This window comes from Bufo bufo, chromosome 4, assembly GCF_905171765.1.
Source record: "Bufo bufo chromosome 4, aBufBuf1.1, whole genome shotgun sequence".
Taxonomy (NCBI): domain Eukaryota; kingdom Metazoa; phylum Chordata; class Amphibia; order Anura; family Bufonidae; genus Bufo; species Bufo bufo.
In genome coordinates this window covers 459,001,009-459,028,887 of record NC_053392.1, presented here as the reverse complement: position 1 = coordinate 459,028,887, position 27,879 = coordinate 459,001,009, and the positions used below count along the sequence as shown (strand labels likewise).

The 27,879-nt window shown below is 45.7% G+C and overlaps 1 long non-coding RNA gene across 1 annotated transcript; it reads right to left on the bottom strand.

Moving 5' to 3' along the window:
• Positions 1 to 4,158: 4,158 nt before the first annotated feature.
• On the bottom strand, positions 4,159 to 27,420 carry LOC120997299. The gene is made up of 3 exons (XR_005778144.1): positions 27,408 to 27,420; positions 19,358 to 19,362; positions 4,159 to 4,291 (listed from the first exon to the last, which is right to left on the bottom strand). It is a non-coding gene; the product is annotated as an uncharacterized LOC120997299 (long non-coding RNA).
• Positions 27,421 to 27,879: the final 459 nt, after the last annotated feature.

Sequence of the window (27,879 nt, the reverse complement as noted above, 5' to 3'; positions counted from 1 at the left end):
CCATATGAGACCATGTGATGGAGGTTAACAGGTGCAAAAGAGTGTTAGAATGCCAGGTGAGGCACACACACTACATATCAAACAAGACAGAAACACAGAAATATAGTGGGAATTCTGGAGGAGCTGCTCAGCCCCTAACACTGTGGCGTGTTTTTCATTGGGGGAGCAGCCCGACCGCATGTGGACCACAGTAATCCATCACATGGTCTCATATGGGTGTGGCTCACAGTATGGCTCTGTTCACATTGCACCAGTATTCTTGCTGGGCGGTTGTGCGGAAGCTTGGCTGTGAGCTGGATTACATCACCCTCAGATCTTGTTCACACCATAGTTAGAGCAGTGGTTAGGACCCTCTGCCATGCTGAGTGACCGTGACGTGGTGCATGATGGTCTCCGATATTTTCCTGACTGGAATATATTGGCGAAAGTCTCAGCTTTTAATACCTGCATTTATGACTTCCCAGTATAGTCAGTAGCATATCTGTTTGGTGCATTCTCTCTCTGTGTTTCATATGATTATTTGCTACATTCTGTGTAGTTTGCTCTTGTGGTGCATGTGGACCGCGCCGACATCCTCGATTGTATGCATATTTTGCTGGGGATAGTCGATTACTGTGGTCCACATGCGGTCGGGCTGCTCCCCCAATGAAAAACACGCCACAGTGTTAGGGGCTGAGCAGCTCCTCCAGAATTCCCACTATATTTCTGTGTTTCTGTCTTGTTTTATATGTAGTGTGTGTGCCTCACCTGGCATTCTAACACTCTTTTGCACCTGCTAACCTCCATCACATGGTCTCATATGGGTGTGGCTCACAGTATGGCTCTGTTCACATTGCACCAGTATTCTTGCTGGGCGGTTGTGTGGAAGCTTGGCTGTGAGCTGGATTACATCACCCTCAGACCTTGTTCACACCATAGTTAGAGCAGTGGTTAGGACCCTCTGCCATGCTGAGTGACCGTGACGTGGTGCATGATGGGCTCCGATATTTTCCTGACTGGAATATATTGGCGAAAGTCTCAGCTTTTAATACCTGCATTTATGACTTCCCAGTATAGTCAGTAGCATATCTGTTTGGTGCATTCTCTCTCTGTGTTTCACTCCTATACCTAGTAGACAGGTAAAAAAATTTCACTGATTTGTCTGTTACATTTCCGGAGGAAATTCACCAATTGTTGGGTGTGATATACCACTGCTATACCTAGTAAACAGGTTAAAAAAATTCACAAATTTGTCTGTTAAATTTTCGGGTGAAATTCACTAATTTTTTGGTGTGATTTACCACTGCTATACCTATTAGACAGGTAAAAAAAAATCACTAATTTGTGTGTTACATTTTCGGGTGAAATTCACCAATTTTGGGTGTGATAAACCACTCCTATACCTAGTAGACAGGTAAAGAAAATTCACTTGGTCCAATCACATGGTTCTTCACAGACGAAGCGAAGCGGCATGATGTAGGTGTGCGTGCCACGCTCCTCCTCCTTCCGCCCCTTCCCCCTCTCTCCCCCGCCTCCTGCTGCGATGTGGAACGCTGAGCCCAGCTGTGACCTCCCGGGAGCTGGCGTTTGTGACACGCCGTGATCTGCCGTCTGTGGAGCGTTGAAGCGCTGATCTGAAGGCTGGAGTAGGTGTGGGCCCTGAGACGCTGCCCTAACTGGTACGGCTTTATCCGGCCTGACCGGAGGGTGATGGAGTCCGTGGCTTGGAGCGGCTGAAGTTTAGATGCTTACCTCCGGTGAGTGACGGGAGACGGTGGAGGCCTCGTGGTCCGGGCGTGTGGGCGCTGTTGCGCCTTTATCTCTCCTGGGAGGGCGGTGGACACTTCAGTGGATCCCGGTGGACTGCGGTGCCTGGTTGTGGATGCCGTTGGGGTCGTCTGTGGAGGCTGGACTTGGATGCCGTGGAGGCTGGGGAGCCAATTCCTTCTGTGTGCCTGAGAGGGGGTTGAGGTCACAGACGAAAGCCAGCTGAGGTCTCCAGTGCCACCTGCGACTGTAAGGTGCCTCTGTTTGCCTCTGTCCGTGTGTCTGGACGGATCTGCCCTTTGGATTAATATCAGGCGCTGGGAGGCATGGGAGGCATTTAGCCGGGCGATTTGACAAAAGTGTTTGTTGGTTGGAAATGGGATATTTGGGGGCTCCATTTGGAGGGCAGGACCGGGAGGTTAGAGGAGGCTCTTGCCTGATATACCGCTGGTGAACTATATGACAAATTCTCATCCTGCAAGATCTCTAGATATATAGTGGCTTTTGCTTGTATGCCCTTTTGCTATCCGACCCAGACTGACATTTGGGGTTAAAGGAGACCTCCACCCATATATTGTGACCTCAAATTGGTATAGCTGTGGGAGTGTTTATGTGCACAGCTGAACATGTTTTTTTCTGCTTCTATATGTATCCAGCTGCTATGTTCTTCCTGTATATGTACTCAGCTTTGTTAGTTACCGGGCATTATATTTACATAACTCACATATGCTACATATGCTACATTTACGTCTCTATGAGCACGAAACAGGCTGTCTGGGTCTTATAGTTAATGCGGGGTATTTCTCATGTAGATCCGGACTGTCTGTGGATCTGGTATTGGAAATCCTCCTGTGTTGCATATTGTTTGGTTCTAATATTAAGTTCCTTTTCGTGGGAATTGTATGTACAGTGATCTCCTATTAGGCTCCCTAAAAATGCCGCCTAAGTATCGTAAATCAGGAGGGATGTCCTCGCCAAAAGGTGGCCAGGGGGGAAGCCCCCAGGCTCGATTAGATTTATTTTTGAAGTCACCACCACCTAAAACCCGGATATACTGGGAGTAGTAAATTCTACTAGCACCTCCGTTGCAGAGTTGGCCTTTTCTCTCTCAGTAGTGCAAGGAGATGTCATGATAATCAGAGATGAGATGACCAAATTGAGACTGAAGGTGAAGGAACTGGAATCTGCAGTTAACTCTGCTACGTTAGAGAACAGTCTATTAAAAAAGAGACTAGAAGAGGTAGATGAAGATCGTTCTTGGCTATGAAGGAAAGTGATAGATCTGGAGGATAGTTCTCGTAGATACAACCTGTGACTGGTAGGTTTCCCAGAAGGGGCAGAACAGGATAATCCTCCTAACTTTATCCAAAAATGGCTGGTTGAAAATCTAGGGCCAGATCACGATTAAAAGCTGACATTGGAGTAGATAACCACGGACTTGCCTGGTTTGACTCTTTCCTGAAAAACAGAACTCAGAGAGTCAAACTGGGCTTATTCTTTTCCCCAGTCGAGAAGGTGGAGTGGGGAGTCCCTCAGGGATCTCCCCTCTCGCCATTACTTTTTAACATTTATGTCCGACCTCTGCTCGCCATTCTGAAGGAGTATAACATCAGCTATGAGTCTTATGCGGACGATACACAGATCCTTTTGAGAGTATCGAAATCCGCTGATGACTATAAACTCACACAAGAAGGACTAAATAAGGCCAGGAACTGTCTAGCACATAACCACCTCAAACTCAACCCGACCAAGACTGAGCTTGTTGCACTACATAAAACACCAGAGGCTGCTGCCCCGTCTATCTTTGGGGAAAACGTTGCCATCGCCACACAAGGAAAGAGTCTGGGGATAATTTTGGATCAAGAAATGAGCCTCCGTCCCCAGATTAAAGAAGTAATACGGAAAGCAAACTTCGCCCTATTCCTTCTAAAAAAAGCCCTACCGTTTCTCCCCAACACATGCAGACAGGTCGTGGTGGGAGCGCTAGTCAACTCTCACCTGGACTATGGCAATGCAATGTATGCGGGGCTACCAGAGAAAGATCTGAGAGCTCTGCAACTCTGTCAAAACAGAGCCATCCGGCTCATCAAGAAACTAGATTGGACAGACTCTGTTACAAAAGCACGCAGGGAACTCCACTGGCTCCCAGTGAAAGAGAGAGTGCAGTTTAAGCTGTGCTGCTTAACACACAAAGCTCTCTACAAAACAGGCCCCATTTATCTGCAAAAAAAGCTAACACGTTACCATCCTCCTAGAGAACTGAGATCCACCTCAGCCTCCCTTTTGTCGGTGCCAAGAACCCGCCTCAAGACAAGGGGGGAAAGACGTTTCTCAGTATTAGCCCCCAAGATCTGGAACTCCCTCCCAGAACATATTAGAACTATACCAGATTACCTGGAATTCAGGAAGCTGGTTAAGACCTGGCTATTTGTGTAGGATGACGTAGGGGCCCACCAATACAGCCGTCCACAAGCGCTTCGATCGGATTGAGTTCCTCTAGAGCGCTATATAAGGACTTAGTAACATAACATAACATAACATGCAGCTACCTTTTGCATGGAAAGGGCTCACAGAATCCCCTCTAAAAAACTTCCTCCAGGGGCCCCCCCTAGGGCAATTTTGGCGAAACTAATTTGCTCAAAGGACCGGGATTGGGTACTTAGATGGAAAAGAGAAGTATTAGATACATATTTTGATGGTAATCTGATATCAATATACCCCGATTTTTCGCGAGAGACCCAAATTAAAAGAAGATCCTTTTTTTATGTTAAAAAAAAGATTGGCTGCAGCTAACATTAAGTACTCAATGTTATATCCAGCCAAACTGAGGGTGGTACGCAATGATTCTATCCGCTTCTTCTCTACACAGGCGGATGTTGCTCAATGGCTGGACTCGATGGGGCTATAAAGAAAATCTAAACGTGGGGAGGGGGGAGGTTAAGGGGCAAGTGGCCGGGGGCGAGGTTTGGTGGAGTGGAAGAGGTTGATGGGTAATGTGATATTCCTTATTAACCATGGAGGTTTTTTTTTGGGGGTGGGTATAAGGGTGGGATTGGCTGTCGTCACTTGCTTTCTAGGTCTACGTCTCTCTCTCCTAGATGGGGGACCAGGAATGTAATTTAGATACTGCTTATGCTACGTAATATTCTATTCTGGAATGTGAGAGGGTTGGGAGACAGAGTGAAGAGGACGGTGGTGTTTGATCTTGTGGCCCGTCATCTGCCGGCAATTGTGGTATTATTAGAAACCCACGCAACAGTAGACAGGCTCTATACATTGAAAAGAAAATGGGCTGCTTTGGAATATCATGCTTATTTCTCCTCTTATGCAAGAGGGGTTAGTGTATATATTCACGGTGGGATGGAATTTTTACCGGTAGATAACATGATTGATAAAGAAGGGAGATTTGTCTTCCTGCATGGGTTGTGGAAAGGGCAGGAGATTATATTGGCGTTTATCTATATTCCTCCACCATATAAATCAACAGTTTTTTCCCTATTATCTAAATACCTAGCTACAAAAAATCAATGTCCATTATTAGTAGCCGGTGATTTTAATGCTGTTCCTGATCCTGAGTTGGATCGTTTTTCTGCCTCTTCTGGGCGGGGTCGGACTGGATCTCCTTTGAGTACTATTTGCTGGGGCTGGTTGATATCTGTTGCCACCTCTATGGCAATAAGAAAATTTTCTCTTGCTTTAGCCAGTCCTACGGGTCAATGTCCCGTATTTATCTGGCTTTTGCAAGCCGTGATTTGAGTCAGCAAATTGTGAAAATGAAGTATGAACCTCAGTATGGAAGTGTGGAATTTCAAATCATTCCCCAATCCTGATCGCGTTCAGAGAGGTAGACCCTCCAGCCCCAGGTAGAACCTTCAAATTGAATCCGCACTGGTTTGATGTGATGGGGGAGCAAGGCCGAATTGACCAGGATATACAGGAATTCTTGGGCTTTAATGTAGGCTCGACACATATTCATTATGTGTGGGATGCATTGAAGGCCCATATAAGGGGCTTATATTTTACTAAGATTAACCGGTATAGATTTGAACTCCGTCAAAGGGAACAACAACTGACAGAGACAATTAGGAGATTACAAGGTGTATTAGTTACTCACCATAATGAGGAATATATAACCCAGTTAAAACAGGCCAACTCACAGCTTGAAGGGAACCTGTCATTGGGATTTTGGGTATAGAGCTGAGGACATGGGTTGCTAGATGGCCACTAGCACATCCGCAATATCCAGTCCCCATAGCTCTCTGTGCTTTTATTGTGTAAAAAATCAGATTTTAAACATATGAAAATTAACATAAAAGAGTCATATCTTACTTGCGTGACCAGAGAAGAGTCATATTTTCAAGCTCTGACTCATCTCATGTTAATTTGCATATGTATCAAATCGGGTTTTTTTACACAATAAAAGCACACAGAGCTATGAGGACTGGGTATTGCAGATGTGCTAGTGGCCATCTAGCAACCCATGTCCTCAACTCTATACCCCAAATCCCGGTGACAGGTTCCCTTTATGATACTTTTGTACAGCAAAGCTCAACATAAGCTGCTCTTCCAAGGTCAAAATCGCTTCTGTGAATCGGGTAAAACAGGTAAGTTCTTGGCACAATTCGTTTCTAATCAGAGAGAAGCTACTAGTATAAGTGAGATTAGGAATTGAAAAGGCAATAGGGTGAGGTCCCCAGAGATGATTAGGGATGAATTTGCGAAATACTACTCTTCGCTTTATCAGTCTGACCCTACGCCTAGACGGGAGGATATGGAGCAATATTTAGAACAACTGGGGCTTCCCCAGTTAGATTTACAGGATCTGGAAATGTTGGATCGGCCTATCTGTTTGGAGGAGTTGCGATCGATACTTCCATTATTGAAATATAACTCATCCCCTGGCCCTGATGGTTTGCCGTTTGAACTCTATAGGTACCATGCTAAATCGCTCCTTCCAATCTTTTTGCAGGTCTTGAATGAATCCTGTGTATCCGGCTCTTTGCCTCCATCATTTAGAGAGGCAGTGATTACCTTGGTGGTGAAAAAGGATAAAGATAGATGCGATATGGGATCATATAGACCCATATCGCTCTTAAATACAGATTACAAAATTTTTGCAAAACATTTTGGCTAATCGCTTGAAAAGGGTCATTGCCTCTCTGGTACATTCCAATCAGACGGGATTCATTCCGGGCCGGCAAATACAGATGAGTCTCTATAGGGTGTATTTGAATCTTTCTGTTTGGGGTAGCATAGACCACTCCATCCTGTCTTTAGATGCCGCAAAGGCGTTTGACAGGATGGAGTGGTCCTTTTTGTGGTCCACTATGTCCCATTTTGGTTTGGGGACTGTATTCATAGAAATGACCCAAATGTTATATGAACAGCCGTCAGCACGTATCAATATTAATGGCATTGGTTCTTCTCCCATTATGATGCGGCGGGGGATGAGACAGGGATGCCCTCTTTCTCCCCTTCTTTTTGCTCCATTTATTGAACCATTGGCCTGTAAGATCCGTTCAGATAACCGCATAGATGGCTTTGGGGTGGCAGGAGTCTCTATGACGATGATGTTATTTTGTTTTTGGACCAGGGATGGAAAATCATTCCCTATGTGATGGCAGCAATAGAGGACTTTGGTAAATTATCGGGTTATCTGATTAATTGGACCAAGTCATCGCTCCTCCCGCTGAACCGCGAGGCCGTAGATCAGGGGAGCGGAGTCCGGTTCCTGGCTCCCAATAAAACCTTGGACTACTTGGGGGTGAAGATTGGGGTTCCCATAACAGGTTTTATGAGCTTAATTTGGCCCCGGTGTTGAATAAAGTTAAGTCTAAAATATGAGCTTGGCAGAAATTGATACTGGCACAGACAGATCGAATAGCGCTGGTTAAAATGATTATCCTGCCTATTGTGATGTACCCGATGTGTGTCTCCCCTGTTTGGATCGATGATATTTTCTTTTATAGATTGGAGACTCTTATTAACGATCTAATATGGGGAAGGAAGAGGGTGAGGATAAAACAGAGTTATTTATGGCTGTCAGACTCAGATGGTGGGCTATCATTTCCCTTTTTTCAAGGATATTATTTATGTGCACAGGTTCAGCGTTGTAAATTTAAAGAGAGTTTATTAGCACAATATTTGACGCAGGTTATGGAAAAACCAATAGATAACATTTTTACATGTTTGGAATCTGGTTATTTGGGAGTGAGGAAGTCTCTATTGATCCCTTGGACTCTACAGAGGGTTTGGAATAAGCTTAAGAGGATTCTGAAAGTCTCCTACTCTTTTGCTTTCACCCCTCTGTGGGAGAACAGGAATCTGGTGGAATTCTTCAAAATCACAGATTTTGTATATTGGCTACGTAGGGGGGGGGGGGGGGGGGTTGTTAATGTGTGTCACCTTTTGTTTGTGGACACTTTAAATCCTTTTCGGATCATAATTTCACTGATAGTACATCATTAGATGTGTTTATGTATTCATGTTTAAAACACGTTTATGAGGCCTCTAGGAATAAAGGGTATATTTTTCCACGGGAGAATGTATTTTTTGATTATTGTTATGCCCAGGCAGATCAGAGGGTTAAGATAGCTAGTCTATACAGTAAACTTCGAACGGCACTGGAAACTGTAACTCTATTTAAAAGCCCAAGTAAATGGGAGCAAGAGTTGCATTGCCCACCATTACAATGGACTAGTATTTATAGAAACGTAAGAAAGGCCACAATCTCTAATGCTCACAGATTAATTAAATTTAAGATCTTGCATCGGTTGTATTATATGCCAAAAATCCAAGCAAAATTTCCCCAAAATAAAGGCAGAGACTGTGGCTGTCCTAAATGTGGATACGTGAACGCGGATTTCAGGCATTTACTTTGGGAATGTAGTAAAATAAAAAGGTATTGGGAACAGGTCTTTGTAGCTCTACAAAAGGAGTCTTCTTCGACATATAGCCCTGGGATGTTGACAGTGATGTTGGGATATTATGCTCTAGACATATCTGGATGAGGGGTCTGATGGTGGCAAAAGTTATTTTAGTTAAATATTGGGGGTCTGTCTCCCCACCCTCGTTAAATGAATGGATCCTGTACCTCCAACAAAATTAAAGTCTATGAGGATATGGAAAGGAATCAGAGAGCGGCTGTCACGGGGTTCCGAAGGTGCACTCGGTCCCCCATTGCCCGCAGAACTGTTGCTTAGCTTTTGGAATGAGGTTCTGTGTTTGACCTCATTCCCAGGGCGGCTTTACTAGCTGGGTGGCTCCATGCTCCTAAGTCTGCCTTGAGCGCCGAGCTGATCACTCGGTGCTCGACTGGTTGGTCTGTCGGTCATGTGACGCTGGCCACGTCACATGACCCTCACTCCCCACTATAAATACAGGCAGCCTGCTGGCTACAGGTTGCCTGTTAATTTCTAGGTTCCTGGTATTTGTTGGACTGCTGAATACTTACCTGATCCTGTTCCTTGACCATCCTTTTGCCTGATCCTCCTGTACTGCGCATCCGTCCTGGTATTGTGACCTCGGCTCAGCGGCAACGGGTGACTGTTCAGACATAGTTACTAGTGTAATTACGTCTGTGTTTACTAGAGCTGTAGTGACGAATTTGGGGGGAAGGGGTGGGCGGTTATAGTTTTTATTTTATTTTTTTATGTACCATTTGTGAATTTACAGTCATATGTATAATCTGTGTAGGATTCTGTGTTATGCTATAGGGTAGTTCGCTATTGTTTTATAGTGACTATCCTGTATTGGCTGTCTTTTCTATTATAATATGTGTTGTTTTGCATTGAGAAGAAAACAAAATAAAATGGATATTAAAAAAAAAAAAAATTCACTAATTTGTCTGTTACATTTCCGGGGGAAATTCACCAATTGTTGGGTGTGATATACCACTGCTATACCTAGTAGACAGGTTAACAAAAAATTCACTAATTTGTCTGTTACATTTTAGGGTGAAATTCACCAATTTTTGGGTGTGATATACCACTGCTATACCTAGTAGACAGGTAAAAAAAAAATCTATAATTTGTCTGTTACATTTTCAGGTAAAATTAACCAATTTTTGGCTATGATATACCCCTGCTCTACCTAGTTGACAGCTTAATACATTTCACTAATTTTTATGTTACATTTTCGGGTGACATTCAACAATTTTTGGCCTGTGATAGACCCCTTCTCTACCTAGTAGACAGGTTAATAAATTTCACAAATTTTTCTGTTATATTCTTGGGTTGACATTTTACAATTTTTGCTGTAAATAAACCTCTGCTCTGCATAGGTGACAGGGACTGAAATTTATAAAAAATAATCTGTTCCATTGGTGGGTGACATTAACCCATTTCTGGCGATAGAAAAACCCTGCTCTGCATAGGTGACAGGGACTGAAATTTTTAAAATAATCTGTTCCATTGGTGGGTGACATTAAACCCATTTCTGGCGATAGAAAAACCCTGCTCTGCATAGGTGACAGGGACTTAAATTTCTAAAATTCGTCTTTAATTGGCCCTTTCATTTGATCCTTCTGCTTTAATAACTTGTCCCACATTTCCGCTTTATCCCATTGCAGCCCATTGACCTCCCTTGGATGAGGTCTCCTTTCTCACGCTCCCTCTCTGGCGTGGGTACCCTGATTCGCCGATAACCGTGATCAACATGGTAGGCTCAGAAAGAACATCAAAAGTTGATAGAGAAGATATCCAAATGGATGGTGGACGTCACAGGGACGTGCGATCAGGCAGAAGTTATCTAGAGTCAACAAAGGGGCAGCAGGGCCTCTCCTGGCTAACGTTTCCAAATCCAAAATACCCCAGTGACATTCCCTATAATTTTTTATTAATCATTCCAATAACAGGGCATCTTAAGAGTCCTGTATTGTTATTTATCGTCACTACCTGTCACGAGGGTATCAAGAGCTTCCTGCCTGGACATCTATACTGACCCGCTGGAGTGGTGAATCCTGCTTGTCGTTCCTGAGTGCTACCCTCCGGATCCCTGTTGGGCTTATTGTTGTCTCCTGTTGTTGCCCACCTGGGAATATATGTTGAGTCTGTGTTGTCTGTCCTCCCCTTGGTGTTTAGACGGAGTCTATTTCTGTTTTTCTAGACAGTGGAGCAGGGGTAAACTTGATTGATGCCCATTTTGCCCGCACTATGGGTTTGTCTCTCTGTACGCTGCAGAGACCTATTCCCGTATTCGCTATAGATTCTGCTCCTCTGTCTCAGAGAAACCTCACCCACATTGTTCGTAATTTACACCTTCGGGTAGGGGACCACCATAATGAGTGTCTTTCATGTTACGTTCTGGAGGGCCTTCCCTCTCCGGTGGTATTGGGTCTTCCCTGGTTGATAGCGCACAATCCAGTGGTGGATTGGCAGGCCAGGGAGATATTGGAGTGGAGTGAGCATTGCAGAGAGAATTGCTTAAATAACAATTGCTTAATCGCCTCCATAGCTTCCCTACCTACATTTATTTCGGACTTTGAGGACGTTTTTTCTGAAAAGGGTTGTCAGAAACTACCACCTCATCGTCCTTATGATTGCCCGGTTAACCTGATTCCCGGGGCAAAATTACCCAAGTCCAGGTTGTATAATCTTTCGGGTCCCGAGAGACAAGCCATGAAAGATTATATCTCCGAGAGTCTGGCTAAGGGACACATCAGACCCTCTTCTTCACCCGTGGCTGCAGGGTTTTTTTCTTTGTTAAAAAGAAAGATGGGGGCCTGCGTCCTTGCTTAGATTTCCGTGAGTTAAACCAGATAACCATCCGTGACCCATACCCTCTTCCTCTCATTCCTGACCTTTTTAATCAGATTGCGGGTGCTAAGTGGTTCTCCAAACTTGATCTTAGGGGGGCCTACAATCTGATTCGTATCAGGGAAGGGGATGAGTGGAAGACAGCTTTTAACACCCCTGGGGGCATTATGAAAATCTAGTTATGCCTTTCGGTCTGACCAATGCCCCTGCTGTCTTCCAACATTTCGTTAATGATATTTTTAGTCATCTCATCGGCAGGTTTGTAGTCATATACCTAGATGATATCTTAATTTATTCGGCTGATCTGAAAACACATGAGGTGCATGTCAGGCAAGTACTGCAGGTCCTACGGACGAATAAATTATGCGAAAATTGAAAAATGTGTCTTCGCTGTTCATGAATTACAGTTCCTGGGATATCTATTATCTGCTTCAGGTTTCCGCATGGATCCTGGGAAGGTCCAGGCAATTTTAGATTGGGATCTTCCTGAGAACCTTAAAGCCCTACAACGGTTTTTGGGTTTCGCTAATTTCTATAGAAAGTTCATTAAAATTATTCAGTGATCGTTAAACCCCTTACTGACATGACTAGGAAGGGGACGGATTTTTCCAAATGGTCTGTCGCCGCTAAAGATGCATTTTCCTCTCTAAAGGAGAGGTTTACCTCGGCACCTGTTCTAATTCAACCTGATGTCTCCCAGCCTTTTATTGTCGAGGTAGATGCGTCAGAGTGGGAGTGGGAGCTGTATTGTCTCAGGGTCCGTCTCCTGGCAAATGCGTCCTTGCGCTTTCTTTTCCAAAAAATTATCTTCTGCGGAGAAGAATTATGATATTGGAAATAGGGAACTGTTGGCGATTAAACTGGCGCTTGAAGAGTGGCGTCACTTCTTAGAGGGAGCAATCCACCCCGTCACGGTGATTACGGATCACAAGAACCTTCTGTACCTAGAATCGGCTAAGCGTCTCACCCCTAGACAAGCTAGGTGGTCGCTATTCTTTACCAGATTTAACTTTGTAATCACCTATCGTCCTGGGGCAAAAATACCAAGGCAGACGCATTATCTCGTAGTTTCCCTGGAGGGGGTAATGTTTGTGATCCGGTACCTATTTTACAAAGAGGATGGTTGTCTCTGCTGTACACTCTGTTCTAGAGGGAAAGGTGTTAGAGGCTCAGGGGGACGCCCCCTCTTGCCCCTCAGAGAAATTGTTTGTACCGTTAAACCTGCGTCTTGAATTATTAAAAGAATCATAATTCGGCACTTGCTGGACACCCGGGTAGTAAACCAACCTTGGAGCTTTTATCTCGTCGTTTTTGGTGGCCAGGTTGCGTCAGGATGTAATGGATTTCGTGTCTACTTGTTCTACTTGTGCACGCGCGAAAGTCTTTCATACACGTCCAGCAGGGTCTTTATTGCCACTTCATCCGGAGAGACCTGGTCCTGAGTGTCCGGAGGCCCCTCGTGAAAGGGGGGTACTGTCACGAGGGTATCAAAAGCTTCCTGCCTGGACATCTATACTGACCCACTGGAGTGGTGAATCCTGCTTGTCGTTCCTGAGTGCTACCCTCCGGATCCCTGTTGGGCTTATTGTTGTCTCCTGTTGCCGCCCACCTGGGAATATATGTTGAGTCTGTGTTGTCTGTCCTCCCCTTGGTGTTTTCCCTTAGAGTTAGTGGTGCGGACTAGTGTTCCCATCGCCCTGTTCACTACCTAGGGCTCAGCTCAGGGAAAGCCAGGGCTTTAGGCACGTGATCGGCGTACGGGTGAGGAACCCGTCTAGGGACGTCAGGGCAGCCAGGTGCCAGCCGCCAGGTGAGTCAGGGGTCACCATCTTCCCTCTCACTTGGGCAGGGCCTTCCTCGTTCCCTCCCTCTGTGTCACGTATGTGATAGCCACGCCGACCGTGATACTACCTCCCCGAGTCGGGAGTGGGTAATTGCCGCGCGCCCCCTCCTTTCCTTCAATTCTTCTGCTTTAATAATTTGCCCCACATTTCCGCTCAATCACAATTAAATTTCATTCATTGATCTCCCCTGGATGTGGTCTCTCTTTCTCACACTCCTTCTCCGGCGTGGAACCCTGATACGCCGCTAACAGTGATCAACATGGTAGGCGCAGAAAAGAAAATTGAAAGTTAATAGAGCAGATATCCAATTGGATCGTGAACATCACGGGGACATGCAACATGGTGGGGCAGTATATTTGCACACGCCTACATGAACTGACTGATGGGTCTGCCCCCTGCAACTTCTGGATCTCCAAATTGGGCACATGGCCTGAGCTTGCCCTTTATGCCTTGGAGGTGCTGGCCTGCCGCAGCCAGTGTATTGTCTGAACGTGTTTTTTAGCACGACTGGAGGGGGTTATCACAGGTTATATTTCGCAATGTTTTGGGGGTACCCTAATTTAAAAAAATATAAATAAATTTAAAACCAAAAAGCAATGTAAGCTTTTAGATTATTTATTTTTATTTTTACGTATTTTATGTTATCTAAAGTAATTTCCCTATCCACATTTGTTTGCAGAGCACTTGCCATGCTCTTAACCACATTTTGATTCCATTTGCAGCCCTCTAGCCCTTTCCATGACATTTTTACTGCCATTTTAGTGCTCAAAAGTTCGGGTCCCCATTGACTTCAACCCGTCGAACCCGAACATCCAGGTGTCCGCTCAACTCTAATTATAAGTAAACTGGTAGGGTATAAAATATCCAAAAACATCTTAATTGTATGTATACTAATGCCAGAGGCCTGACTAATAGAACTGGCGAACTGGAATTAGTAATGTGTGAGGAGGACTAAGACATAGTGAGAATAATTGAGACATGGCTGGATTATAGCTATGACTGGGTGGTTAACGTACAGGATTATAGTCTGTTTAGAAAGGATCGTAAAGAACGGAGGAGTGGAGGAGTTTGCCTTAAAGGGGTTCTTCAGCCTAAACCTTTTTCTGGCTCATAACTTTTTTGGCTCCTGGTCACGTGGTCCCTCCAGATGGATTTTCTGTTCTTCCGGGCGAAGTCCGTCTTCTTGTCTTCCGGTCTTCTCTTCCTGCCTTGAGCAGGAGATGGAACGTCATGAATGACGTCACCGCATCCTGCAAAAGAAAGCTCCGCCCGACCGTCCTCACTCACCACGGAAGCGCACTATGCTGAATGCTATTGCTCATGCTCGGGATTGCCGTCTGTATTGTACAGGCTTCTATGTGAAGCCTGTACTGACTCCTGCACAGCGTGATGTAAGCGCTGTGCAGGAGTGACAGCATAGCGATCAGCCACAGAGGCTGATCACTATGCTGTGCATGTCCCAGGGGGCACTTTGGATGGAAAACAGGGGCACTGGATGGCACAATGGGGGCAGTGGATGTCACAAGGGGCAATGGATGGTACAAATGGGCAATGGATGGCAAACAGGGGCACTGAATGGCACAGTGGGAGCAATGGTTGTCTCAAGGGGGAAATGGATGGCACAAAGAGGCACAGGATGGCACAAGGGGGCACTGGATGGCAAACAGGGGGCAATGGATGGCAAACAGGGGGCAATGTATGTCACAAGGGGGCAATGGATGTCACAGGGGGGCACTGGATGGCACAATGGGGGCAATGGATTTCACAAGGGGGCAATGGATGGCACAAAGAGGCACTGTATGGCACAATGAGGGACCTGGATGGCACAAGGGGGGGCAATGGATGGCAGAATGGGGGCACTGTATGGCAAAAAGGGTGTACTGGATGGAACAATGGGGGAAAGGATGTCACAAAGGGGCACTGGATGGCAAACAGAGGGCACTGGATGGCACAATGGGGGCAATGGATGTCACAAGGGGCAATAGATGGCACAAAGGGGCACTGGATGACAAACAGGGGGCACTAGATGGCTCAATGGGAGCAATGGGTGTCACAAAGGGGCAATGGATGGCACAAGTGGGCACTGGGTGGCAAACAGGGGGCAATGGATGGCACAAAGGTGCACTGGATGGCAAACAGGGGGCACTGGATGGCACAATGGGGCAATGGATGTCACAAGAAGGTAATGGATGTCACAAAGGGGCAATGGATGGCACAAAGGGGCAATGGATGGCACAAGGGGAAACTGGATGGCACAAAGAGGGCACTGGATGGCACAAGAGGGGCAATGGATTGCAGAATTGGGGCACTGGATGGGAAACCTGGGCACTGGATGGCAAACAGGGGGCACTGGACGGCACAAGGGAGCAATGCATGGCACAAAAAGTCACTGGATGGCACAAAAGGGCACTGGATGGCAAACAGGGGGCACTGGATGGCACAATGGGGGCAATGGATGTCACAAGAGGGCAATGGATGGCACAAAGGAGCACTGGATGGCAAACAGGGGGCACTGGATGGCACAATGGGGGCTGTTATGGGGGCACTGTGGATGTCACTGTTATGGGAATACTGTGGATGTCACTGTTATGGGGGCAGTGTGGATGACACTTATGGGAGCACTGTGGATGTCACTGTTATGGGGGCACCGTGGACATCACAGTTATGGGGGCGCCGTGGATGCCATTGCTATGGGAAAACTATGGATGGCACTGTTATGGGGAAGTGTGGATGTCACTGTTATGGGAACACTGTGGATGGCACTGTTATGGACACACTGTGGATGGCACTGTTATGGACACACTGTGGATGGCACTGTTATGGGGGCAGTGTGGATGTCACTGTTATGGGGGCAGTGTGGATGACACTTATGGGATCACTGTGGACGTCACTGGGGGCGCTGTGGATTACACTGGTATGGGAATACAGTGGATTTCACTGTTATGGGGGCAGTGTGGATGACACTTATGGGAGCACTGTGGACGTCACTGTTATGGGGGCGCTGTGGATGTCATTGCTATGGGGACACTGTGGATGTCATTGCTATGGGTCCTGAGTATAAGTGATAGGACTCGTGCACAGAACTGTTTCGGTTTTGCGGTCTGCAATTTTGCGGATCCACTAAATAAGGATACTGTCCGTGTGCGATTCACATTTATTTTTTTGCAGTGCCATTGTCTTCTATGGGTTTTTAGCTCTGCATTATGAGGACCAGAATAGGACATGTTCTATCTTTCGCAGAACTGACATACGGATGTGGAAAGCACATTGACGTCATCAGTGTGTTTTTTACATCGGTATGTCAGTTCCAGTAAAGACAGAACATGTCCTATTCTGGTCCTCATAATGCAGCTCTAAAACCCATAGAACTCGATGGGACTGCAAAAAATGTGGATCGCAAAATGGGTACGGTCGTGTGCATAAAGGTTTAGATTCACAGCTCAGCAGGTTGTATGATACAAAATGGAATTAAATGCACTGTGCAGTGCAGCCAGGCTTGTGTAGCAATAAAGTTATGTGCAGTACGTAGGCCTGCAGGGTATTGCGATGTGAGGTCACGGTTACTTAGGCAAACAAGGGTTGCTATGGGTTACTCACAGTTTGTAGGAAGACCCTGGGCAGGCGTACAGCAGTGATGGAGAGGCTGGCACAGAAGTCCTCTGGGGCACTCTCTGTTTATAGGGACCAGGCCTGATGGTGGATGAGGTGCCCTGGATGTTGCAGATGTTTAATGTGCCTAGGGCAAGGTCCCTTTAAGGTTCGTAACGCCAGTGCCTGTAACGGTGGCACACCGATTTATAGTTGTAATAAGTGAGGAACACAGTTGTTGTGGTGAACCAAACTTTTCTTTACTTGAAAACAGTTAACTTTGTACAGCCTTTTGTAAGTTCAGTTCCTCATAGCAGAATCACATCAATAGCAGGCTTTTTACAATAATGGCAGGCAACAAAGTTCTTTGCAAGATACTCAGAGGGTAAAACACAATCACAGACCAGGCTGTACCTTCTCCTCAGAAATACTGTACACTGTTCCTCAGAACTCCTGGCTGTCTTTATCCCAAGGCCCAGATGCCCTAATGCTGGCTTTATCCTTGGTAGAAATCGTCCTCTCGTATATATATCCTTGCTTTAAAGTATAAATCCTTCTGCCCTTCAGCTCACTTGTCTAGCTGGTATTCTGGCTCTGTTTTGCTTATGGGAAACTTAGCTCTTCAGAAGGCAGATCTTCTCCTGGTGTCAAAATCTTCTGAGCTCACTCAGGCTCAATGTCCTCAGGCAGGCTGATCCACACTCTCTCCTCCTGGTATCAACTAGAATCCTGGGCTGTCTAGTTGCATGTCAGAGCCTGCACCTCAGCCCCTCTTCTGGCTAAAGTGTCTTCTGGCTTCTGACTCCACACTCTCTGGACTCTCAACTGACCCCTCCCTGTCTGGATCTAAATATAATACTAAGTACATATACAAATGAAAAATACAAATGTGATAGCACTCTACATCCAGCAATTTGCCTCCATGCTGGATGAGGCATTGGTGTACATTTTGGCCAAAGCGTAGTAAGCCACTCACCACGTCAAGGTCGCCTCTATTTGAGTGGTCCCTAACACTAGTTCCTACCTGTTTATGGGCCATGACAGCCACACAAAATCCAGGGAATGCAGGTCAGCGTGCACGCCAAGCACACTCTGCTTTTAACCCCGTCCGGTGCCATTACAGCTTTCATCGGATCCAGGGATGCAAGTACCAACATGCACGCTGAGCCCACCATATACTTCTCCTGGAGCCAAATGGCTACTGGTAGGTTCTATATAAGCAGACTCAGTTTTATACTGACTTTAAAACCAGCCTCCAGGACAGATTGACTGGTCAGGTGTGCAATGACTCCAAGGAGATCGCCACGCCTCCAATATACAGGGAGTGCAGAATTATTAGGCAAATGAGTATTTTGACCACATCATCCTCTTTATGCATGTTGTCTTACTCCAAGCTGTATAGGCTCGAAAGCCTACTACCAATTAAGCATATTAGGTGATGTGCATCTCTGTAATGAGAAGGGGTGTGGTCTAATGACATCAACACCCTATATCAGGTGTGCATAATTATTAGGCAACTTCCTTTCCTTTGGCAAAATGGGTCAAAAGAAGGACTTGACAGGCTCAGAAAAGTCAAAAATAGTGAGATATCTTGCAGAGGGATGCAGAACTCTTAAAATTGCAAAGCTTCTGAAGCGTGATCATCGAACAATCAAGCGTTTCATTCAAAATAGTCAACAGGGTCGCAAGAAGCGTGTGGAAAAACCAAGGCGCAAAATAACTGCCCATGAACTGAGAAAAGTCACGCGTGCAGCTGCCAAGATGCCACTAGCCACCAGTTCGGCCATATTTCAGAGCTGCAACATCACTGGAGTGCCCAAAAGCACAAGGTGTGCAATACTCAGAGACATGGCCAAGGTAAGAAAGGCTGAAAGACGACCACCACTGAACAAGACACACAAGCTGAAACGTCAAGACTGGGCCAAGAAATATCTCAAGACTGATTTTTCTAAGGTTTTATGGACTGATGAAATGAGAGTGAGTCTTGATGGGCCAGATGGATGGGCCCGTGGCTGAATTGGTAAAGGGCAGAGAGCTCCAGTCCGACTCAGACGCCAGCAAGGTGGAGGTGGAGTACTGGTTTGGGCTGGTATCATCAAAGATGAGCTTGTGGGGCCTTTTCGGGTTGAGGATGGAGTCAAGCTCAACTCCCAGTCCTACTGCCAGTTTCTGGAAGACACCTTCTTCAAGCAGTGGTACAGGAAGAAGTCTGCATCCTTCAAGAAAAACATGATTTTCATGCAGGACAATGCTCCATCACACGCGTCCAAGAACTCCACAGCGTGGCTGGCAAGAAAGGGTATAAAAGAAGAAAATCTAATGACATGGCCTCCTTGTTCACCTGATCTGAACCCCATTGAGAACCTGTGGTCCATCATCAAATGTGAGATTTACAAGGAGGGAAAACAGTACACCTCTCTGAACAGTGTCTGGGAGTCTGTGGTTGCTGCTGCACGCAATGTTGATGGTGAACAGATCAAAACACTGACAGAATCCATGGATGGCAGGCTTTTGAGTGTCCTTGCAAAGAAAGGTGGCTATATTGGTCACTGATTTGTTTTTGTTTTGTTTTTGAATGTCAGAAATGTATATTTGTGAATGTTGAGATGTTATATTGGTTTCACTGGTAAAAATAAATAATTGAAATGGGTATATATTTGTTTTTTGTTAAGTTGCCTAATAATTATGCACAGTAATAGTAACCTGCACACACAGATATCCCCCTAAAATAGCTAAAATTAAAAACAAACTAAAAACTACTTCCAAAAATATTCAGCTTTGATATTAATGAGTTTTTTGGGTTCATTGAGAACATGGTTGTTGTTCAATAATAAAATTAATCCTCAAAAATACAACTTGCCTAATAATTCTGCACTCCCGGTATACTGCAAAGAAAAATGTGGGGAATTGGGTCAGCACAACCTGTATGTGGTGCACATCACTATGGCGAAATACATATACAAACGAAAATACAAATGTGATAGCACTCTACATCCAGCAATTTGCCTCCATGCTGGATGAGGCATTGGTGTACATTTTGGCCAAAGCGTAGTAAGCCACTCACCACGTCAAGGTCGCCTCTATTTGCACACCTGTACCTTTAGATGTGGTACATGTATAGCTCGTCAACATATATGTCAAACAAAGTCCTTTATTAGCCACTCAACCAATAAAACATATACTATCAGAGATTTAGCAAATTGCAAAACAACTGGAGTCGTATATTTATGTACATGTACATGTCCGCTGCAATATGTGCAAAACAAAAAGAGAGCATAGAAGAAGAATAGGGGACCATCTGGGAGATATTAGACACAAAAGGGATACGACAATTTCCATGCACATTCAGGATTTTTCATGAAAGAGATAGCAAATCGCTAAATTTCTGTGTGATAGAGGTTATTCGCCCCTCACCACAGGGGGGGGGGGGGGGTGACCTGAACAGAAAGATATTACAATCAGAGGCCGAGTGGATCACAGACTTAAAACTGTGAATCCATACGGCCTAAATGAGAGCAGTCTTTGCTTGCTTCATTTGACCCCTAATCAACATAATTGACACATAATACCAAACTATAACACCTCAGACAAACATATAGGAATAATGATATTATCATGCTAGACCAGTCAGGAATAATTGTATTAGAACACCAGTATATATATAATTTGTGAGGAAATTCATCTAGGGTCTGTTTCGATTCTTTTTTGAAAGAACATTTTAGTCCCAAATTTTTATTCCCTCACTATGTCTCCATTTCTTTTGCCTTTTGATCCTAATGTAAAGTACCCAAAAAGATAGAGCCACAAACGGTTATACACCCACCAACATTCTAATAATATTAGCTTTACCATCTTTATTTTAATAATGTGATGTAATCATCTTACTACTTCACATAAAAAAATATAAAAAAATATATAAAAAAGTAACTACGGTACCTAAATATAGGGGACATCTATAAGATATATTGGTGGATTCTGCCCTCGTGCATCTGTTACTAACAGACTCATAGTTTTTGCGCGTTTATATATAATATAACCACCTTCCTATCAGTGTATTCCACCAGTACTTTACTGGTGGAATTGCAATAGGTGTAGAATGCCCTGCGCCTACGCATGGGGACGTCTCTATTGCACAGTCGCCTAGTATTCCTGAACATTTTGACCCGGGATCTCCTCTGCGCATGCGCCTGAATACAGTCTATGCGCCTGCGCAGGTCTACGACAGCGCACACATGACGTAGATGCGTCCCTGTGTGGGAGCGCTCACATTGATAATGTCTTGCGTTCCAAGGTGGACACCGGCGCTTCACACACTGACAAAATATGTGGTGCAGGCGTGTAGAGCTGGAACGCACGCCATGGATGCACGGAGGAGCAAGGAGCAGGTGGGTAACTTCAATTGATTATATTGGGTATATTAGGCAGCAGTCTAGTGATATCAAGTGGACTGCTTTACATCCAGCCAACATCGTTGCAGCTATCTAGCTCATTTAATCATCTACATCCCCTGATGAATCTGTCCTTGTCACGAGGGTGTCAAGAACCACGCCTGACTCCGTTATACCCGGGGTCAGGAAGTCGCAGCGGTTGGCTGCGCGCTCTATGTAAGATAGGGCTGTTTCCTTATGGTAGCTTTCTGGGTTTGCTTTGCAACCCTTTTGGCTCACTCAGGGATCCGTAGCTCTTTCTCCTCAGCTGTTCCTTGTCCAGCACTCCCAACCTCCTTATATTCCCCTCTCACACTTCTCTGGTTGCCAGATATAGAGCTTCCTGCCTGGACATCTATTCTGACCCTCTGGAGCTGTGTTGCTGCGTTCTCTGGTTGTTGGTCCAGAACGCTACCCTCTGGATCCCTGTTGGACTTTTGTGGTCTGCGGTGGTCGCTCACCTGGTGTATGTTCGTCTGGTTGTCTGTCCTCTCCCTGGTGTTTCCCTCTTAGTGTCAGTGGTGCGGACCAGCGATCCCACCGGCCCGTTCACTATCTAGGGCTCATTTTAGGGAAAGCCAGGGTTTAGGCACGTGATCGCCGCACGGGTGAGGAACCCGTCTAGGGACGTCAGGGCAGTCAGGTGCCAGCCGCAAGGTGAGTCAGGGGTCACCACCTTTCCCTCTCCCTTGGGCAGGGCTTTTCCTTTTCCCTCCCTGTGCGTGATGCCGGTCATTACATTATATCTGGCCCTTATTTTGTGTAGGTAAAAAAAAAAATAATATATAAAAAAAAATTTTTTTTACCTACTTAGAATCCAGTATGGATCAAATTGCTGCTCTGTCCAAACAATTTCATGGCCTGTCTTTGGAGGTGGCAGGATTGAAGGCGTCGGTCCTCCAGCAACAGCAGCAATTACAACTGACCGCAAGCCCAGCGGTTGCTACTGGTAACCAGGTTGTTGCGGAACCCAAGGTCTCTCTCCCTGACAGATTTTCTGGGGGAAGGGACAAGTTTTTGACATTCCGTAGGCCTGTAAATTATATTTTAAATTGCGCCCTTACTCCTCTGGTAATGAAGAACAGCGGGTGGGGGTTGTTATTTTCCTGCTGCAGGGGGACCCGCAGTCCTGGGCGTTCTCTTTACCTACTGATTCCCAGGCTCTTCGGTCAGTGGATGAGTTTTTCGGGGCCTTGGGTCTCATATATGACGACCCTGACCAAGTCGCACTGGCTGAATCAAGATTACGGAGACTCCTACAAGGAGAGCAGCCGGTAGAGGAGTATTGCTCTGACTTCCATAGGTGGGCTACGGATACCCAATGGAACGACCCGTCTCTCAGGAGTCAGTTCTGCTCTGGGTTATCCGAAAGGGTTAAGGATGCTCTTGCATTATATGAGACCCCCTTTTCCCTTGATGCGGTTATGTCCCTTTCTATCCGAATAGATAGACGCCTTAGGGACAGGTTGAAAAAACCGGAGCAATTGGTAACCCCTCCCAAGCAGCAGTTAGTCTGTACGGACTTAGACAAGCCTATGCAGCTAGGAGGAACTACTCGTCAGGTCCGTCCTCCTGAGGCTCGCCGTAGGTGTGGGGTTTGTTTTTTTTGTGGGGAGAGGGGTCATTTCATTAATGTCTGTCCGTCTTTCCTCAGAAACAAAAGACCGTCGGAACTACTAACCCCAGGCTGTGTGGAGGATGTCAGCCGGGGGGTATACGTTTCCTCCATACGTACATCGCAATTTGTGTTGCCAGCGGTTATTGTTTTTGGTGATAAGACGGAGACTATTTCTTTCTTTCTAGACAGTGGAGCAGGAGTAAATTTGATAGATGCTCATTTTGCCCGCACTATGGGTTTGTCTCTCTGTACGCTACAGAGACCTATTCCCATATTCGCTATTGATTCTGCTCCTCTGTCTCAGAGAAACCTCACCCACATTGTTCATAATTTACACCTTCGGGTAGGGGACCACCATAACGAGATGCTTTCATGTTATGTTCTGGAGGGGTTTCCCACTCCGGTAGTGCTGGGTCTTCCCTGGTTGGTAGCGCACAATCCAGTGGTGGATTGGCAGGCCAGGGAGATATTGGAGTGGAGTGAGCAGTGCAGAGAAAATTGCTTAAATAGCAATTGCTTAGTCGCCTCCATAACTACCCTACCTACATTTATTTCAGATTTTGAGGACGTTTTTTCTGAAAAGGGTTGTCAGAAGTTACCACCTCATCGTCCTTATGATTGCCGGTTAACCTTATTCCCGGCGCAAAATTACCCAAGACCAGGTTATATAATCTTTCAGGTCCAGAGAGACAAGCCATGAAAGATTATATCTCCGAGAGCTTGGGTAAGGGACACATCAGACCTCTTCTTCACCCGTGGCTGCAGGGTTTTTCTTCGTTAAAAAGAAAGATGGGGGCCTGCGTCCTTGCCTAGATTTTTGCGAATTAAATCGGATAACCATCCGAGACCCATACCCTCTTCCTCTCATTCCTGACCTGTTTAACCAGATTGCGGCTGCTAGGTGGTTCTCCAAACTTGATCTTAGGGGGGCCTACAATCTGATTCGTATTAAGGAGGGGGATGAGTGGAAGACAGCTTTTAACACCCCTAAGGGGCATTATGAAAATCTAGTTATGCCTTTCGGTCTGACCAATGCTCCTGCCGTCTTTCAACATTTCGTTAATGACATTTTTAGTCATCTAATCGGCAGGTTTGTGGTAATATACCTAGATGATATTTTAATTTATTCGTCTGATCTGAGAACACATGAGGTGCATGTCAGACAAGTACTGCAGGTCCTACGGACGAATAAATTATATGCTAAATTGAAAAATGTGTCTTCGCCGTTCAGGAGATACAATTCCTAGGTTATTTTTTATCTGCTTCAGGTTTCCGTATGGATCCTAGGAAGGTCCAGGCAATTTTAGATTGGGATCTTCCTGAGAACCTCAAAGCACTGCAACGGTTCTTGGGCTTCGCGAATTTCTATAGGAAATTCATTAAAAATTATTCACTTATTGTAAAACCCCTTACTGACATGACTAGGAAGGGGACTGATTTTTCTAAATGGTCTGACGCCGCTAAAGTTGCTTTTTCCTCTCTAAAAGAGGTTTACCTCAGCACCTGTACTAGTCCAACCTGATGTCTCTCAGCCTTTTATTGTTGAAGTCGATGCGTCAGAGGTGGGAGTGGGGGCGGTGCTGTCTCAGGGTCCGTCTCCTGGCAAATTGCGTCCTTGTGCTTTCTTTTCTAAAAAAACTATCTGCAGCAGAAAAAAACTACGATATTGGCAATAGGGAACTATTAGCTATTAAACTAGCGTTTGAAGAATGGCGTCACTTTTTAGAGGGGGCAGTCCACCCCGTCACTGTGATTACGGACCACAAAAATCTTCTGTACCTCGAATCAGCTAAGCGTCTCACCCCTAGACAAGCTAGGTGGTCGCTATTTTTTTACCAGGTTTAACTTTGTGATTACCTATCGTCCTGGGGCAAAGAATACCAAGGCTGATGCACTATCTCGTTGTTTCCCTGGAGGGGGTAATGTGAGTGATCCGGTGCCCATTCTTCAAAGAGGAGTGGTTGTTTCTGTGGTACACTCTGTTCTGGAGGGGAAGGTGTTAGAGGCCCAGGGGGACGCCCCGGTCTCTTGCCCCTCAGAGAAATTGTTTGTACCGTTGAACCTGCGTTTCGAATTATTAAAGGAACATCATAATTCGGCACTTGCTGGGCACCCGGGTAGTAAAGCAACCTTGGAGCTATTGTCTCGTCGTTTTTGGTGGCCAAGGTTGCGTCAGGATGTATTGGATTTTGTGTCTTCTTGTTCTACCTGTGCGCGCGCAAAAGTTTCACATACACGTCCTGCAGGGTCTCTATTACCACTCGTCATTCCCAATAGACCATGGACACATCTGTCAATGGATTTTATCACTGACTTGCCTTTGTCTGCAGGGTAAAACAGTTATTTTGGTAGTAGTGGACAGGTTTAGCAAAATGGTACACTTCATTGCGTTACCCCGCACTACCTAATGCTAAGACTCTTGCTCAGGTATTCGTCAGTGAAATCGTGAAGCTTCACGGGGTCCCCTCCGATGTTGTTTCGGATCGGGGTACCCAGTTTATTTCTAAATTTTGGAAAGCTTTTTGTTCCCGTTTGGGGGTACACTTGTCCTTTTCCTCAGCTTTCCATCCTCAGTCGAATGGACAGACTGAGCGTACCAACCAAAACCTGGAGACATATCTAAGATGTTTTGTGTCTGAAAACCAAGAGTTGTGGTCATCATATTTACCGTTAGCTGAGTTTGCTATAAATAATCGTCGTCAGGAATCCACTGGCAAGTCACCATTTCTTGGTGCATATGGTTTTCATCCCCAATTCTGTACTATCAAAGAGGGGGGGTCTTCTGGGGTTCCCGAAGAGGAACGGTTTTCGTCATCTCTTTCATCGGTATGGCAGAAGGTGCAAGCTAACTTGAAAAATATGGGAGGTAAATACAAATGCATGGCTGATAAGAGACTGTTGCCAGGTCCGGACCTAGGAGTGAATGACTATGTGTGGTTGTCTACTAGGAATATTAAATTGAAGGTTCCCTCTTGGAAACTGGGTCCTAGGTTTATTGGTCCTTACAAAATTGTAGCCATCATCAACCCCGTGGCTTTTCGCCTGGAGTTACCTCAGACTTTTAAAATCCATAATGTCTTTCAGTCGTTACTCAAAAAATATGTTCCACCTCTAGAACCGTCACCGCTGCCACCCCCTCCTGTTGTTGTGGATGGTAATCTAGAATTTCAGATATCCAAAATAGTTCATTCTCGTCGGGTCCGCCGCTCTTTTCAATATCTGGTGCATTGGAGAGGTTACGGTCCCGAGGAAAGAATGTAGGTTCCTGCGTCTGAGGTAAACGCCGACAGGCTAGTTTGGGTTTTTCATGCCTCTCATCCTGAGAGACCTGGTCCTGAGTGTCTGGAGGCCCCTCGTAGAGAGGGGGGTACTGTCACGAGGGTGTCAAGAACCACGCCTGACTCCGTTATACCCGGGGTCAGGAAGTCGCAGCGGTTGGCTGCGCGCTCTATGTAAGATAGGGCTGTTTCCTTATGGTAGCTTTCTGGGTTTGCTTTGCAACCCTTTTGGCTCACTCAGGGTTCCGTAGCTCTTTCTCCTCAGCTGTTCCTTGTCCAGCACTCCCAACCTCCTTATATTCCCCTCTCACACTTCTCTGGTTGCCAGATATAGAGCTTCCTGCCTGGACATCTATTCTGACCCTCTGGAGCTGTGTTGCTGCGTTCTCTGGTTGTTGGTCCAGAACGCTACCCTCCGGATCCTATTGGACCTTTGTGGTCTGCTGTGTATGTGTTTGTCTGTGTTGTCTGTCCTCTCCCTGGTGTTTCCCTCTTAGTGTCAGTGGTGCGGACTAGCGATCCCACCGGCCCGTTCACTATCTAGGGCTCATTTTAGGGAAAGCCAGGGTTTAGGCACGTAATCGCCGCACGGGTGAGGAACCCGTCTAGGGACGTCAGGGCAGTCAGGTGCCAGCCGCAAGGTGAGTCAGGGGTCCTTTCCCTCTCCCTTGGGCAGGGCTTTCCCTTTTCCCTCCCTGTGCGTGATGCCGGTCATTACAGTCCTGTACTGTGACAAAGGAAACGCGTCGGGATGGTATGCCTTGAAAATATCATTGATATTGCTTGGGATTAATTTATTTAGGAAGGGAAAGTTACTAACAGGGCCAGCCACCGATAAGTGGGGCCGCCTCATTTGGGGCGATTCTTCCGCATTTAGGCAGGATATTCCACCACTTTTAGGCAAGGTATTGATAGTTCAAGTAGGGATTTATCTCACACTACCTAGCCAAAAGCCAGTATAACACAATATTGAAAAGGGATAAGTGGAAGTGGAGTACCAGTGGGTAAAATATTGCTGTATCCTAAAACCTTTGGAACTACCATACCCTACAGTCTTTGATCCAACAAGCAAGTGGAATAATACAAGGTGAAAACCAGAAACAGGGCGACCCACGATTCAACCGACATCAAAACCATGAGTGGCTACGAACGTAGCATTAATAATTGCATCTGCCATTCATCTAATAAAGTTCTTCCTCTCAATATTATTTTCTAGACTACCTTTGCAGTTATCTTTATAAATTACTTTTGTGGGACTTACACGTGGTGTGCTGTCCGCATCATTGAAAATGAATGGGTCCGCACCCGTTACGCAAAATTGCGGAATGGATGCAGACTCATTTCTTGGATGTGTGAATGGACCCTTAGAGTTCAAGAGGGGTCTGGATGTATTCCTGGAGTGTAGTAATACTACAGGTTATAGTTATTAGATTTCTGGAAAAGGGTCTTTGATCCAGGGAGTTATTCTGATTGCGTGATTGTATCGGGAAGGAGATTTTTCCCCTAAAATCAGGAAAATTGGCTTCTACTTCACAGGGTTCTAGCCTTCCCCTGGATAAACTTGCACGATAGCAGCTTGAACTGGATATGAACATATGTATTTTTTAAACCTTACAAACTATG